Here is a 16452-nt window from a genome sequence, read left to right on the forward strand (position 1 = left end):
GTCCAGAAATTCGGGCTGTCAGATTAGAGAAAATAAATTTATTTTAGACTCTGACAGTAAGACGTGGTACCAAAGGAAGGCTTTAAGTGGCAAATATCCAGTAAAAGTTCTCAATTGAATGAAGTTACTTGAGGTAAAATATCAAATCAAGGGTATGGCCTTCCCACCTATTGTTTCTGATAGCCTCAATTCATTTAGGTAATTACGTTAAAAGAGAGAAATACATGGAGGGAAAGAAGAAAAACAAAAGTAGATTTGATAACAATGTCTAGAAAATAACTCTGGGTGTGCTTACTGGCACAAGGACCTGACTGGAAGCAAATATATCATATGCCTTCTAATTTTTAGAATTGCATTGCCAAAGAAACCAGGGGCCTGGACTTGAAACGTCTTTTCTTGCTCAAGGCTTAAAACAACTCTCGAGTTGCCAACCCATTCCAGATTGAGCGGAAGTCAAGCTTTTAGAGGTGCACTGTTCTGAAGGAAGGGTAGCCCCCCACCACCAAGCCCACTTCATATGTGGCCAAGAAGAAGAAAAAAAATGGGGTCCTTCTTAGAGCCAACTTCACACACATCCACCCTGCCCAGAAGGTATGGGCTTCACAGTGCTGACCCAGAGGGGCTCAGCGTGGCTGTGGACCATCATGCTGAGGGTTACCTATTATTTCCCTTTGCAAATGGGATTATTTTCCTGTCCTTTTTTTCCATTATAAATGGGTTGTGATTGGTGGGGAAGTAGGTTACAGATTACTTGTCTTTTTAATATGTAGGCTACTACACCTAGAGATCCTACATAAGACTGATGGAGAAGATGCTGCATTCCCCGGGTGTTCTGGACATTGATATGCTGGTGGTGTCTGGATGAGACCTTGCATTGTCCTCCATGGGGTGAGGTGAGCATGCTCTCTGAGTGAGAGGAAAGTAAAATAGATATTTGGTGTCCAGAAGTTTAGACTATTGCAAGAAACTTTTAGTGTTCACAGTTTTGGAGTCTCTTCTTGGACATGCAGGAAGATTACATTTCCTGGGTCACTCTGAAGTTAGATGGGCTATGTGATTCCCAAGCTCCAGCCAATGGAACAGGAGCAGAAGTGATGACTGTTATTTTGAGGCCAAGTGTGTTAAAGTCTCATGTGTCTTCTTTACATTTTCTCCCATCTAAATAGCTGGAAGCAAAGAGTTCTCAGATGCAAGAGCCACACAATGGAAGACGCCCAAGCAACACCAGATGCTCAAGAGTAAGTAATAGCTTTGTATTGGGCAATAGTACTTATATCTGGAAATTGCTTTTTATAGCAGCCTGCATTGATTATCTTGACTAATATACTATTCTAAATGGACGACTAGTTCAAAAAGCTGGAAAAGCTCCTTATTTCTCTTGAAAGGAGTGAAATCATCCTCCTGCCTGATCATCTTCATCACCATCATCTTCATAACATTTGGTTCCAAAAATCCTTTTTTAGTATCTGTAACTTATTGGGCACCATGGCAGCGATTGGAGTGCAAAAAGGACTATGAAATTGAGGCTGGCCTTGTCCATAATCTGGTGGGAAAAACATACAGATAAACAAAAATGACATAAAGAATTATATCCTAAGTGTAACAGCTTATAACATAGTTAATTCTGTTTGGAGGTGGGGAGGGGCAGTGATAGGTGCAGATCTCAGAGAGGAGGTTACACAGGTGTCAGGTTCTAAAAGATGAAGAGAGATTTTCTAGTCAAATAAGGCAGGTGGAAGGCATTCTTTCTTTTTTATATATAGCACATATATTATTGTCTATTATACTATTATACATTATTAATATGTTGTTATGATGTTATTAACTTTAGTGTTGTAAAGTGAGTGTAAAGGGACTACCTTTTTAAAAAAAATTTCATTGCGGTCTAGTTGATTTACAATGTTGTGTTAGTTTCTGCTGTACAGCAAAGTGAATCAGTTATACAGATACATATATCCACTCTTTTTTAGATTCTTTTCCATATAGGCCATTACACAGTATTGAGTAGAGTTCCCTGTGCTATACAGTAGGTCCTTATTAGTTATCTATTTTATATGTAGTAGTGTGTATATGTCAATCCCAATCTTCCAGTTTATCCCTCGCCCGCTTGCCCCCGGTAACCATAAGTTTGTTTTCTACGTCTGTAACTCTATTTCTGTTTTGTAAATAAGTTCATTTGTATCATTTTAAAATTAGAGTCCATGTATGACTGATATCATATGATATTTGTCTTTCTCTGTCTGACTTACTTCACAGTCTCTAGGGCAGGGGTCCCCAATCCCCAGGCCATGGACTGGTACCAGTCCGCAGCCTGTTAGGAACCCGGCTGCACAGCAGGAGGTGAGCGGCAGGCGAGTGGATGAAGCTTCATCTGCAGCTCCCCATCGCTCCCCATTGCTCACATTACCACCTGAACCTTAGCCCCCCATCTGTGGAAAAATTGTCCTCCACGAAACCGGTCCCTGGTGCCAAAAATGTTGGGGACTGCTGCTCTAGGGCATTCTAAGTAGAGGAAACAGTGCAAAGGCATGCAGATATGAAAATCAGGAAAATAAATTGATTTATACAGTTAGAAATGAAAAGCATATTTATCACTCTCATCAGCATCGATTTTATCATCCTATCATCAAATTTATTTATTAATTTTCATACAGAGGGACCACATGGATTTGATCTCTGTTTTCCGGAGGCTCTCAGTCCAAGGGAACATAGGTAGCAGATGAAGCAGTGACCAAGTGCGTTAAGCTCTGTAATTCACTTGCTATGTAATATGGGCCAGGACACTCGACTTGTCATTATGTCACTAGTACTGTTGTACTAAAGAGAGAACTCATATTTATCCTTCCTGATTTATGCAAATCCAGGAAATAAAACGTGTGAAACCCGATTTGAAAAAACATATAAATAGCATAACATGTTCGTTTATGTTTTAAAAGGACAGTTAATGAGGGAGGATTGGGCTGGTATGAGTCAGAGTCATAGCATTTTGTATGCCATCACACTAAAGGACATATTTTACTTCTTTCTGGTAGCAGTTGACTCAGTGTCCTCAAACAGATCTTACCTGGGGACTGTGGGACACCTGGAGGGCAAGCCTCTCTTGGGAGATGGATGCACACTGATTAGAGCGGTCCATGTGGGCAGGTGGGCTGTCTACCCAGTATGCACGAGGGCAGTACCATCACAGCAGGAATTGGGATCAAAGTTGAAGAGGGAAATAAACATTTCAGTCAGAGGGCGGCTGGTTTGGGGGGTGAGTGTGTAAGCCTGTAAAATGGAAAATAAATCACCAGATCTGAAGCCAAGAGGATGAGGAACAAGTCAGGATGTAGAATGTAAGAGAGTTGGGACAAGTTGTCCAGAGCTAAGGTTTCAGGCAATGAAGGCACTGAAGGTCCACCTTTCACAGTGGTCCCTTTTCTGTGGCCTGGATAGCATATTTTTATACATAGGCATCTAGGAAATGACAAAGAGATACAAACCTCAGTTCATAAACTCAACATCATGGTCCAGGTCTTGGGACTTGTGAGCACCAGGTGAAATAAACACATGGTCAATTGTTTCCAGCCATTTGCCTTCCTCCCCATTTCTAAGTGTGGATCACACTTCAAAGCTTCAGCATAGCAGTGACTCTTGATCTATCAGTGACACCCAAGGAGGCTATGCAGCAGGCCTGGGGATGCTATTGGCCCTCATAATTGGAAATAAGTCCCTAAAATACCCCATTTTCTCATGGTGGGCCAGCATAGAGCTGTGACCCATGCATCTATCTAAAACCCTCTTAAGCCTGTTAAGATTATCATAATCTATAACCTTGCAAGGACACCAGTCTCGCATAGTCAACTACCTTGTAACGTGGTATTTCCATGTCTTTGAGATCCTAAACCTGCTTTGTCAAAGCATGAATGCTCCTAGTATTTTGAGATTGAGTAAACCATTTCATTTTTGTCTGCTGAGATCTTAAAGACTGTGACTGAGGTCTAGAGCTTTATCTTTGTCATCTAGGCCTATATAACATTACCTAACCAAGTCACTAGTCATGCATCTAGTCACTAGAGAAGCTCAGGCCAAAAAAACCCAGCCTAGAGACTTGGATGACATCGCAGCCCATCCAAGCCATCAATAAATCCTTGAAGCTTTAGCCCTGCCTTCCTCCTCTCTCCACCCCTGGCCCCCAATTTACAATACCCTCTCTTTTAGGAGACGGAGGTGGAATTACTTCGCATTGGAATTAATGGTATAAAGAGCTACCTTCTCATCTGAGTAATGCTAATTCGTCTCCATCCCTGGTCATTCACTACCTATTAGAAATATCCTGACAGCCTGCATCTCATTACCATCGCAGCAGGTCCAGCTCCCAAGAATAACCTTCTAAGGAGGATGAAATGTATGCCAGTGGCATCTAATACGAGGGCATTCACATTCATATTTTTAGCAGCATATATCAGTTAGCCCAACCTTTAGTGTACTCTATGTACTTTTAATAATCTCCATAAAAGCCTGATTTCCAATCCCTAGGCTCAAGCTGACAGTGTAAATAAAATCACCCAAATCCACAGGGTAAGAGAAATGAAAATGACAAGGATTAAAATTTGGTCAAACCTCTTTCTTTTTAAAAATTCTGCTTCCCTTCCAATTGGATCACGACCCTCTGTGTGCTCAGCTTAAGACCAGACGGTATGCTTTCACTTTTATTCCTATCTGCAGCAGGCTTACAGTATTTAGTGAGAGTCTGTAAAGAATGTGTGCTGGGTAGAGAGTTAATACCATAATCCCCTATCGTTGGGGTCAAATGCTGAATAGAGCAAAAGAATTAGAAAACATGTTACATACAATGGCAGGAAAAAATGCATCAGCACGCTGTTCTGTGAACACCAGCATCTATCACCCGCAAGTAATGGCCATGAGGTAATAGAGTGGATAAAGAGATGTGTACTTGAAGTCCAGTGTGTTCACAGAGGCAGCGATGGAAGACTTGAGCACAAGTCTTAATCCCCATATACTCTGGGAGGTATTTGTCACCATTTTTAGTTGCTTCTTTCCAAGTACCTGCTCCAAGTTAGTTCCTGAGTAACACATGTAGCCGCTAAATTGTTTCCCGGAGTTGAACCCTGAGCTCTCTCTTTTCACTCTTCATCAGTGGGTGTGAATATTGTTCTCAAAGTGCTGTAATACATCTGTCTCTGGAGAATTCTCTTAACAAACAAGTAGAAATTTGAGGTATCGCAGGCAAAAATTGTTGAACAGCCCCCTTCCGCTGTATCTTGGGAAAGTCAACCGAACTTCCCTGGAGTAAGATTACAAGCAAATAAATAACCTTGTGTGGAAGTTCTATAAAGAGAGGAGTGTGTGTGTGTGTGTGTGTGTGTGTGTGTGTGTGTGTGTGTGTGTGTGTGTGTATCAGTGGTTTGACCATAAAGTGACAAGTTGAATTTATTTTAAACAATATCCTTTAAAGTAGCAACTATTATAGATTCAGCATTTAAATTTTTTAATTTACACATAGTAAATTTGGGGGTGTAGAGTTCTATACTTTTGACAAATGCAGAATTGTGTAAGCACTACCACAATCAAGATACAGAACAGATCCATCACCCTCAACAATCCCTTGCATTGTTTCTTTGTAGTCAAAGCTTCCACTCCCAAACCTTGAAAATCTTAAATTCTTATAAATACAGTATTACACATGTATAACTTGCACAACGACCAAAATGACAACCTGAAACCATACATATAACAAAATAACAAATCATCATCTACACATTTTAAATATATATATACTTTTGTATACATAAATAACTGGAAAGCCAACTTTCTTTTGTCAAAAAGGCTACTTATTGCTCAGTAAGTTCAGTGAGTGCAGAAATAGTCCTGTAACCCACTACTGTATCAACATGGACAAAAGAGCTTATTAAATGTACATTGAATTGAATATGAACCCACAGACTGAGGAGTGATTTTTACTTAAAATTGTAAATGCTCATGACAACTATAACTAGAGATGTGACAGTCTCAGCGTTGTAATTGTACCTTAAACACACAAAGAGAGATGAGGTAATAAGGAAGAAGGTAAAAGATTGTGTTTGTGTGTGTGTGTGTGCACGCGCATACATGAGCACATGTGAGATTACATTACAAATCCGTTAGCGCCCTAGACTGATGGAAATTGACTTCTTTTTTGCACATGACCAATACTATATATATATACACACACACATATATATGACTAAATGAATGAAAGCTAATGGCCTTAAGGAGAAAACTATTAGAAAAATTATTAATTAGGGTTTTAACATTATGTTTGTGAGGATAAACCTTTGCTCACTTAAATAAGACACCATGATTTACATGAAAATACTGAGTATGGTTTGATTCTCACCAGGAAGTATTAGACATGTTATGAGTAGTTCAGCATATCATCTCTTTCCTGCAGGGTATACCAACTAAATCACTAAAGGAATCTTATATCAAGCAAATAAATCACTATTGTTTAAAAAAGAAGTATTAATATGTCCTTAATTTTACGCATTATCTTCTCAAGCTTCTTTACCGGCTCCTCCTCATCTAGCTGGTATTCTTTTCCTCATATGTCACTCATGTTCATGGAGGAATCATCTATACCAGTAATTAGAGACTCCAATCTACACCTCCAACCCAGGTTTCCCTCAAGAGTTACACATTTTCCAGCTTTCTACTTGATCTCTCACCCTGTATGTTCCACAAACCCAAACTTAAATTGTCCAAAATGGAGCTCAATATCTGTCAAACCAAATGGTTCCCTCTCCACAGAATTTTCCATAAACTTCTATTAGTTCTTATCTCACTTCCTGTTTCTTTCATGGGACTGCAGGCAATGAACATGTGTCTTTTCCCCAGTGCCTGGCACAGTGCCTGGCATCTGGTAGGCATTTATAAATATTTGTGGAAGGAATGAGTGCATATGACACTCATATGCATATAAATAGAAATTTATTTCCACCCCAAACCCCAATGTTTATGAATGGTTTTTAAATGGATGAGTAGCTCTGATACACTTATAGATATAAGCATTTATTCCCATACCAACCACCAACTACCATATCTACATAATGTCTAGAGATCAAATACTGTCTGCTTTGTGCAGCAGGGAAAATAATTAGCACATTTCAGTTTCTTTCCTATTATCTTTTCGCATTGAAATCATATTCTTTTTTATTCAACATCATAACATAAGCATTTTTCCTTGTCTTAAAAAGGCAGGGCAGGAGTAAAGACACAGATGTAGAGAATGGACTTGAGGACACAGGGAGGGGGAAGGGTAAGCTGGGACGAAGTGAGAGAGTGGCATGGACATATATACACTACCAAACGTAAAATAGATAGCTAGTGGGAAGCAGCCGCATAGCACAGGGAGACCAGCTCAGTGCTTTGTGACCACCTAGAGGGGTGGGATAGGGAGGGTGGGAGGGAGGGAGACGCAAGAGGGAGGAGATATGGGGACATATGTATATGTATAGCTGATTCACTTTGTTATAAAGCAGAAACCAACACACTACTGTAAAGCAATTATACTCCAATAAAGATGTTAAAAAAAAAAGTCCCAGATATTATTTGTACCAATTGAATAATACTGCCTCAGAAAGAAGTTCTTGCTTTATACCAAAAGATCAGCTGGGAGCATCGTGAGGACCTCCTGTAGAAGCTATTCCTGTTCAACCGTCTATACTCTACACCAGTGATTCTCAAAATGCGGTCCCTGGACCAGCAGCGTTGGCAGCATCTAAGAACTTGTTAGAAGTGAAAATTCTTGGTCTCCACCCCACACTTTCTGAATCAGAAACTCTGGTGTGGGGTCTGAGATGTGTGCTTTAACAAGCTCTCCGGGTGATTTCAATGTACAAAAACAGTTTGAGAAACACTGTCATACACTCTCCAGGGAAAGGTCTACCTGCTGCATGGGAATCTTTCTGCACTAACTCTTTTTCCACTCACTCTCACTATTGAGTTCACTCCCTCATCAGTTTCACATCATATTCATATTGAAAAAAGCCTTCTGTATTTGATAATGAGTCTTTAGAACAAGGACTGGTTTCTTGTTGTATGTAAAACATAAATAGAAGTGTGGTATACGCAGTGTTTTTTAAAGGGGTGGGGGAACCAGAGGCTGCCTACTCAACTGGACTTCCTTCCACCCTTTTTTCCAGGATGCCTCCAGGGAACTGAATCTGAAAGCCTCTGAAGCAGTGGAAAGGGAATGTGATGGGGAGTCAGGAGACCTGGTCTCTGGTTTGTTTCTTTGAGCAATTCATTAAGCATCTGTGAGCCACATCTTCCTTATCTGAAAAGGATAGAGTGTTTTTTAACTTAGTTGTAGGAACAGAAATTTGCTTCAAATGAAATATTATGTAGAAGCCCTGTGTGTGTGTGTGTGTGTGTGTGTGTGTGTGTGTGTGTGTGTAGGGGAGACAAAAGGAATCACTATGTTTAAATGTGGTTGAAGGGGTGGGGGAACCAGAGGCTGCCTACTCAACTGGACTTCCTTCCACCCTTTTCTCCAGGATGCCTCCAGGGAACTGAATCTGAAAGCCTCTGAAGCAGTGGAAAGGGAATGTGATGGGGAGTCAGGAGACCTGGTCTCTGGTTTGTTTCTTTGGGCAATTCATTAAGCATCTGTGAGCCACATCTTCCTTATCTGAAAACGATAGTGAACCTGAAATTTCTCTTCCAGCTCCAAGTTTCTTCTTCTTCTCTTTTATTGTTTAGCTTTCCGTAGAAAAAGGTCTGAGTTTTTGGCAAATTCTCCCTTCCTTGGAGACACAGGAATACACGTTGGCTGTGTCATTTGCAAGTACTCCGTCATCTCCTTCAGTATTGACTAACAGGCATTAATGAATAGACAGGGCCAGGCTGCCACCGTTTGGAGTGCCAGGAAAGAGAAAGAAATCTCCCACTAGAGTCCCATTAGCATTGAACAGATTTTCAACCCCAGCATTTGACTGGGACTATAGGCTGATAACATGGGGATATGTGAAGAATTCAGGGAGCAGCAGAACATAGTTGCATTGGCCTTTTCTGCAGCCTCCTCCTCACCTTCTCTATCTCCCTCCCCTCTCCTTTTCTCCTCTCCTTCCGGCCCGCCTCCTCCTCCTCTTCTTCAGAGAGTTTACAAAGCACTGGCCTATAGTCACTCTTCCCATATCACTTAATCTGACTCTCTGTGTGTGCTTGACACTCCCAAGACCAAAATCTATGATGGCTAATGAAATGTCTAGGTGTCCTCAAGTGTCATGAGTGTTACTTTCACACTCTCTCCTGCAGGAACCTCTGTATTTCCATCTTCTTTTTCTCCCTGACCCCTCTCTTCTTCCTTTCAGTTCCCCTGACTCTACTGAGGCCACTTCTTAGAGACAACTCTAAACCTACTGGTGGCTATCACAGTGAAGGTGGGAGATGAGCCCAGGTCACAACTATCCCATTGTTATTGACTGAATGTTTTTGTCCCTCCCACCCCCTCCATAATTCATATGTTGAAGCCTAAGCCCTAATGTGATGGTGTTTGAAGTGAAGTGAAGCCTTAGGGAGGTGATTAGTCATGAGGGCAGAACCCTTATCAATGGGATTAGTGTCCTTATAAAGGAGGCTCCAGAGACATCTTTCTGCCATGTAAGTACACAGTGAGAAGATGACCATCTATGAATCAGGAAGCCAGCCAGCCTCCAGAACTGGGAGGAATCAATTTCTGTCATCTATAAGCCACCCCAGCTATGGTATTTTGTAGCCAGAACAGACTAAGACAGCTATCCTTATGTAAATTAGGGTTTGCGTGTGTCTGTGTAAGTGTGTGTGTGTGTGTGTGTGTGTGTGTGTGTGTGTGTGTGTGTAGGGTGCTGGTAGTGGAGCAGTGGGGAAACCTGAGGGGCAAGTTGGGAATGATTTTATACTTTTGTAACTTTGCTCCTATAGTCACCTCTGATGCCTCTGGAAAGAAGGTCATCCTGGCCTTGGCTCAGCAAATGACAAGGGGCTAATTCTCTGAGATGCAGAGACCTTGCTCTATCAGTCATTCTCTGATGTGTCAGAGGTTTCCACAGAAATACCAGAGGCTCTTTAATTAAATTTGTGGACCAAAGATGGCCTGACAGGGAAAGCATACTGATAAAAATCTATGTTATAGCTTACATTTTACATTAGACTGTACTACTTGTGCACATATAATTATTTCTTTCAAATGGAATTTTTAAAATGGAATCTACACCTATGTGTTTTTGTGTGCTTTTATCATACGGAAAACTAAAGTATAGACTGCTTGGTTTGGACAGCTGGCAGCGTTATCCATCCCCTTTTCCTCTCTCCTGTATTTCCAGCATCCCCCAAGCTTTAGTCTCTTTGCCTTCTGCATGTAAATGGGAGTAAATCTCACCTATCTTTAGCCTTTGTATTCCCCTTTACCCTCTGGTCTCCTTCTCTTTTTCTCTCAGTCAAGCTCATTGAGACAAGAGTTAACGCTTAGGGTCTACAATGGCGCCTCTGCCTTTTCCCTCACAATTACCCTCCGGCTTTCATTGCCCATCAGCCTCCATCCCCACTCTGCTGAAACTGCTCTTGCTAAGTCACCTGTCTCAAATCCCATGACAACTTCTCAGTCACTATTACATTTGAGCTCTGTAAGAAAAACTCATCATTTCCTTCCTGATTTCTTCCTCCTTCGGAGTCCACAACCCCACTCTCTCCTAGTTTTCCTCATAGCTCAAGAATCCATTCCTCCCAGCCTATGCTGGTTCTCCCTGAGGTTCTGTCTTGTACCCTCTGCTTTTCCAGGCTATTTACTCCTCCTGGGTAAAACCATCCACACCCAGGGGTTCAGGCTTCACTTATGTGCTGATAGTTTCCAAACCTATACCTTCAGTCCAGATCTCCGTCTTGTGAGCTGTAGACATATTTATTTTAGAATGTTTCCATTTAATAGGAAGCTTAAAATTAGGTCTGTTAAATGAAACTTATCATCATAACATTTAAACTCTGCTCCTTTAACTTGGTGAATAGCACTATTCAACCACCCACATGAGATAATGAGATTCTTCTTAGACTTGACTATACCTACATTCAATCAGTCAAACACTCCTAGTATGACAACCCTCTCTAATGTCTCCACCAACTGTCATCACTACTGCCAGTATTTTAGGTTGTGTTCGCTTTTCATATGGGCAGATGCCTTCCGGGCTCCCTGCCTTTAGTCTCCCATACCTACAAATCACCTTCAATCCATCCTCCAGGTGATCTTTCCAGAACAGTATTGTCCAATATGGTAGCCACAAAGCCACATATAGCTATTTACATTTAAATTAATTAAAATTAAATAAAATTTAAAATTCAGTTACTCTGGCTACATTTTAAGTGCTCAATAGCCCATGTGGCTCATGGTTGCCCATTGAACAGTGTAGACAGAGAGCATTTGCATCATTGCAGAAACTTCTATTGGATAGTGCTGTTCTAGAACATAATCCTTTCATATCCCTGCTTGCTTCCCAAATGATTCCCCACATACTTCAGAGTAAACTCCAAACTCCTTAGCTTGGCATGTAAGATCCTGCCCTCCAGTCCACTCTCCCTTTCACTGTACCCTCCACTTGAAACCTGTGCTTCTGTCATGTCAACCCACTGGCCCCTGTCCCCATGCTTCTGCTTTTGGTTATGCTCTTTCCTCCACATAGAAGAGCTGCCTCCCTGTGTCCCTTTAGAACTCCTGCATATGCTTCAAACTCAACTTAAGCACCATTCCCTCTGTGAAGCTTTTCCTTGATTTTCTAGGCAGAGCTTAGACTCACCTTTTTATATTTTCCCTGGCAGCTTATACTACTATGATACTTCTCATTAAAAAAAAAAATCTATTGATTCACTGTGGAAGGCTGAATAATGCCTCCCACCCCAAGACATTCACATCCTAATCTCCAAAACTGTTAAATATGTTGCCTTACATGGCAAAAGGAACTTTGCATATGATTGAGTTATAGCACTTGAGACAGGGAGATTATTATGGATTATCCAGATAGACTCTATGATGTAATCACAAAGGTCCTTACTGGAAGGATGCAGGAGTGTCAAAGTCAGAGATACAGAGAGAAGAAGGATATGGCATGATCAAAGCAGAGTTTAGAGTGATTCGAAGATACAGGAAGGGGCAGCATTAAGCCAGGGAATGAGGTGCCCTCTAGAAGCTGGAAGAGACAAGGAAACAGGTTCTTCCCTGGAGCCTCCAGAAGGAATGCAGCCCTGTTAACCCATTTTGGACTTCTGACTTCCAGAACTATAATATAATAACCTTGTGTTGTCTTAAACCAGTTTTCCACAACCCCCGGTCTGCGCACCGATACCAGTCCGGGGCCTGTTAGGAACCAGGCTGCGGAGCAGGAGCTGAGCGGCAGGCAAGTGACGGAAGCTTCGTCTGCCGCTCCCCATCGCTCACATTACTGCCTGAACAACCATCCCCCCGCACCCACACTCCACACTCCCTCCCTGCGTGGAAATACTGTCTCCCACGAAACCGGTCCCTGGTGCCAAAAAGGTTGGGGACTGCTGTCTTTTTATTTTTTTGGCTGCATTGGGTCTTCATTGCCGTGCATGGGCTTTCTCTAGTTGTGGCGAGCGGGGGCTACTCTTCATTGCAGTGTGCAGGCTTCCCATTGCAGTGACTTCTCTTGTTGTGGAGCAGGGGCTGTAGGCGCACAGGTTTTCCACAATTGTGGCACGTGGGCTCAGTAGTTGTGGCTCACGGGCTCTAGAGAGCAGGCTCAGTAGTTGTGGCGCACGGGCTGAGTTGCTCCGTGGCATGTGGGATGTTCCTGGCCCAGGGATAGAACCCATGTCCCCTGCATTGGCAGGTGGATTCTTAACCACTGGGCCACCAGATATGTCCCAAGACCGCTGTCTTAAACCAATAAATTTGTGGTCACTTTTTACAGCAGCAGTACGAAAGTAACATATTTACTTTTTCATCCATTCATTCATATATTTATGCCACATATCATTTGACAGGAATTTGCTGAGTACCTGCTTTGTGCCAGACCTAGCATTATATACTAAGAATAATGAATAAGACTCCATTGTTGCTGGGGGAGGTATGATGGAGGAAAGGGAGAAGGCAAGAGTCCTGGAAACTTGGAATTGTAAAGGTAGTGAGGGGCCAGACTATGAAGGGCCCCTCATGCTGCTGTCTAAAGTTGAGGCTGTTTTCTCAACTTTAGATTATGCAGAGCATCATTAGTTCATGGTCAGATCTTTGGCTGCCCAAGCATGGAAGTGGATTAATTCTAGAGGCAGGAAGATCCATCAGGCTGCTGCATTTTTCTGGGTGAGAAATGATGAGGACCAGAAGGAGGGCCGTGGGAGGATAGTTAAGGAAGTAGATCTGGTAACAGTGGGGTGATATTTCAGAGGTAGAATCGATGGGATTTTGTAATCAGTTAAATACCGTGCATGAGAGGGCAGAATCCAAGATGAGTCTGCTCCAAGATGACCCCGAGAACGGATGACTCTAAGTCAGTGCCTGGCACACAGTGGATAAGAAACAATTGTCTTGAATTGGATTGTGTGGCAAGAAGACAATGGTGTAGATCATCACTGGGAGGAAAGGATGATGCCAATGAATCTGAATAGTGGAGGAAAATAAATAGAAGAATAAGTGTGTGTGTGTGTGTGTGTGCGTGTGCCACAGGGCGATGGGGGAAAAGGATGTGAAACCTGTGTCCTCTTACTTCGTATGATTTTTACTACTGGATTTAAGTTTCTGCTCTTTAAGCTAGAACCATGTTCAGAGAGTGAATTTAGAAACTGTATAACCACCTTGAAGATGCCAGATTTCTCTCAGTGGCAAGTTTAGCTATTATTTGGATCTGAAATTGTTTTGAGCAGGGGAGGGAGAGTAAGGGGTGTGGGTTGACTTTTAGTGCATTTGCTGCATCATTCCGGAATGAGGGCAGTGTCTGGGTTTTCTCTCTCCATACCCCCCTTTGCTGATGGCTCGATCTGAGAATGAAATGTGCTCTGGCATTGGGTGGTGCTACGTAGGCCTCCCTCACCCAAGACCCTCTGCAGCGTCCATGTTGTGGTGAATATTTGCCATACTGAAATATACATCTACGATCTCTGCTCTTCCAAGTGACATCCTGGTTCCACAACACTGATGGAAGAATATACACAATTATCTAGCAAAGGCCCTGATGCTCTTGTTTCCCACCAACCTCGCTCTGCGGCATACTGACTATGGCCCCTGTATAACAGAACAGGATCCATGGTTGGGAGACAGATCTCTTCTTGGATTTGTGTTTACATAGAACATTGTTCTAACAGCCATGAATTGTGACTTTGTAGAGGAAAGGGGAAAAGTCTTATGGTTTAATTAGTTTGGGAAATTCTGGGTTAAACAAATGTACTTAATTCTCCAAGACCTCCCAGAAGCTTTACTCTACAAATACGTGCTGTGAATATCTGAGATAGGGGTAAAGATTTTCCTAAACATATTTGACTCCAGAGCACTAAAAACATTCTGTGGAAAAGTGCTCCCTTCATCAGAGTTTGGAAAGAGTTGTCCTACTGAATTAGAGTGGCCAAGGTGTTTTTATACGCCTGGCACACTCAGCAGGAGGCTATAACAAAGAACTCTAGCCATTATCCATCTTCACAAAGTCTCCAATGAGCATGAATCACTCAAGATTGACTGAAATGGTCATTGGACTAATCTCTCTATTCTGACACATTTAGTTTGTTGTGTGTTTTTTAAAAAAATTTTTGGAGTATAGTTGATTTACAATGTTGTGTTAGTTTCACGGTACAACAAGGTGAATCAGTTATACATATACATATATCCATTCTTTTTTAGATTCTTTTCCCATATAGGCCATTACAGAGTATTGAGTAGAGTTCCCTTTGCTATACAGTAAGTCCTTATTAGTTATCTATTTTATATACAGTAGTGTATATATGTCAATCCCAATCTTCCAATTTATCCCTCCCCTCCTTCCCCCCTGGTAACCATAAGTTTATTTTCTACATCTGTAGTTCTATTTCTGTTTTGTATATAAATTCATTTGTACCTTTTTTTTTAGATTCCACATATAAGCAATATCACATGATATTTGTCTTTCTCTGTCTGCCTTACTTCACTCAGTATGACAATCTCTAGGTCCATCCATGTTGCTGAAAATGACATTATTTCATTCTTTTTTGTGGCTGAGTAATATTCCATTGTAGATATGCACCACATCTTCTTCATCCATTCCTCTGTTGATGGACACTTAGGTTACTTCCATGTCCTGGTTATTGTAAATAGTGCTGACACATTTAGTTTGGATTGGAACTCACTTTTGCTGATGAGCCAGAATATAGGTGTAAATTAGAGCCACCTCTGTCATCCTTCTATATCTTACCACACTTGGAGTTTCATTTCCTCTCCCTATCCCCACCCCCACAAATGGCTTCTTATAATAAAAACAATTCATGTTGCTTTCCTTCTTAAAAATTGTTTTAAAAATACTTTGAAAACACTATATAATTTTCTTTGGATATTGGAGCATAACACAATAGTGCCTAGTTATTTATGTTCTGTTTCTCTTATTCCCACGTGAATACAAATGCACAGTATTTTGCAGTTTTCAGTGAACTTTATCATCTGTAATCTCATTTGATCCTTAAAACAACTTGACAAGGAGGTGATGAAACCCCATTGTCTTAGTCTGCTATAACAAAACAGCACAAACCAGGTGGTTATAAACAGCAGAAACTTATTGCTCAAAGTTCTGGAGGCCAGAAGTCTAAGATCAGTATGCCATCATGGTCAGGTTCTAGTGAGAGCCCTCTTCAGGTTGTAGATGGCTGACTTCTCATTGTGTCCTCACAGGGTAGAAGGAGCAAGATAGCTCTCTGGAGCTTCTTTTATAAGGACACTAATCCCATTCACGGGGGCTCCACCCCCATTACCTAATCACCTCCCAAAGCCCCACCTCCTAATACCAGCACATTGGGCATTAGGTTTCAACATATGAATTTTGGGGGGAATATAAACATTCAGCCTATAACACCCATTTTATAGAAAAGTGAAGCAAACAACATATTTGGATGCCTAGTTTATGCCAGGTATTTGGCGAAGCATTTTACGTGTATGAGCTCATTTAAAGTTCTCTGTATTAGGACAGGCTATCCTCGTGTTAAAAATGAAGAACTTGAGACTATGCGAGTGACTTAACTTGCCTAAGGCCACATAACTTATAAAAGTAAGGTGTGGTATTTAAACCCATGTTTGTTTAACCCCCAAGCCCACTCTCCTTCCACTATGGCACCCTTAAAAAGAGGACGCTGAGAACAAGGGCAGCTCAAGATTTGCACAAGTTCACACAGCAAGTTGGGGAAAGTTCTGGGATTAGGATGTAATTCACTTGACTTTTAGTCCAAGGGCCTGTTTTCTACATACTTTTGCCAGGT

This window comes from Physeter macrocephalus, chromosome 4 (genome assembly GCF_002837175.3).
Source record: "Physeter macrocephalus isolate SW-GA chromosome 4, ASM283717v5, whole genome shotgun sequence".
Taxonomy (NCBI): domain Eukaryota; kingdom Metazoa; phylum Chordata; class Mammalia; order Artiodactyla; family Physeteridae; genus Physeter; species Physeter macrocephalus.